Source organism: Gossypium raimondii, chromosome 11, assembly GCF_025698545.1.
Source record: "Gossypium raimondii isolate GPD5lz chromosome 11, ASM2569854v1, whole genome shotgun sequence".
Taxonomy (NCBI): Eukaryota; Viridiplantae; Streptophyta; class Magnoliopsida; order Malvales; family Malvaceae; genus Gossypium; species Gossypium raimondii.
Genome location: NC_068575.1, coordinates 19,279,291 through 19,280,724, shown reverse-complemented (window position 1 = coordinate 19,280,724; position 1,434 = coordinate 19,279,291). Strand labels below are relative to the sequence as shown.

The following is a 1,434-nucleotide window of genomic DNA, read 5'->3' as shown; positions in this document are numbered from 1 at the left end:
GATAGCATTATCAATTTCTCTTAAATAAAATTCTAGGGAGTGAAACAAAAAGTTATTTGAAGGTAAAAATATATTCCAAAAGCCAAAAGGAATTGTCTCAATCAGGTCATACAAACTCAATCAGCACATGGTGCTTATGAAGTGTAGGACATTCTCCCAAATTGAGAACTAAAGATAAACTGGAACTAAAGATAAACCATGATCTATTTTATTTTCCCATTTTTGATATAACAATGTCTACTAGAAATATTTTCCTATAAAAGAAGAAAAAAATAAACAAAAAACTTGCCTTCATTGTTGCCTACAGAGCAGCACGTATCGCATCTCGCTCAGCTTGCCTAACAATGACTGAAGTTCTTGTAGATTTCCTTATAATTACACAGAAAAGAGGCAAAAGGGCCATGAGTTTCATGATGCACACCAAGAATTGGAAACCACTCTCAGTTAATCATGGAGCTTCTTTATCTTTGTAAAAACAGACATAAATACATCATGACACCAATCGTGAGATATAGAACCCTCAATATCTATTGCATAAAAGAAATGAAGCTAAAGTTCATGGCAGGATATAGCACCTCTGACGCAAAAGACCACGCTGAAAAATTTTCATCATGGAAGAGCTGAAGCTCGTTGATTTTTCAGCTTGTCCTGAACTTATAAGTTGCAGCAGGAAACACTGCTTAACAAAGCTGAAGTAAGAAGTAACTCAAACATTAAAACTAAACAGTTGAGCAAATTCAAAACTAATTGCATAATTTCGCATCACATACACTACCATTAAGAACATAAATTATGCCAATGAATCGATGAAAAAAATAGGTGAAAGCCACACTTCCCATTGCTCATGTGCATAGGCATCGAGCTCCTCTGAGGTTGGAAGCCTTGCAGTAACACTTTGAAGCATCAGTTCTCTTGGCAAAATCCCACTGCAACTATCTCAACTATCTCAACAACTCGTTGAGTAGTAACATCGTCCTGCATTGTTTAAATATGCCAATGCACATATTAAAATTCCAGTAGGTTATCAATTGAGCACACTGCCTAGTTATGGTTAATCAGGCAAGTGGAAAAGAACTCTACAGAAACCACATAGTAATTATACGTATATCCTTCAGATCCATTGGTGTAATCAAGAATCGCAATCATAGGAGCATTTACACAACATCCTCAGAAAACATTTACAAAGTCATTAAATTTGTGAGAGTGATTAAGGAAAAAAAAGGTTAGCATAAATAGATTTTCTAATAAAATTTGGCATTATGGAGAAAAAAAGAAGTAAACATGTAAAGGGAAAGACATTCCATTTCTCCAACAGAGAATAAACCGTCCTTTGTTACCTCTGAATGATAAAAACAATAGATGCTTCATATTCAATACAATCTAAAACTTCAAACTCTGACATGAGTTTTACATGATATGTTTATAACTGCAAGC

At 34.4% G+C, this 1,434-nt stretch overlaps 1 long non-coding RNA gene across 1 annotated transcript; it reads right to left on the bottom strand.

The window, feature by feature from the left end:
* Window positions 1-458: 458 nt before the first annotated feature.
* Window positions 459-1,167, bottom strand: LOC105804372 (uncharacterized). The gene is made up of 3 exons (XR_008191329.1): window positions 1,090-1,167; window positions 833-975; window positions 459-689 (listed from the first exon to the last, which is right to left on the bottom strand). It is a non-coding gene; the product is annotated as an uncharacterized LOC105804372 (long non-coding RNA).
* Window positions 1,168-1,434: the final 267 nt, after the last annotated feature.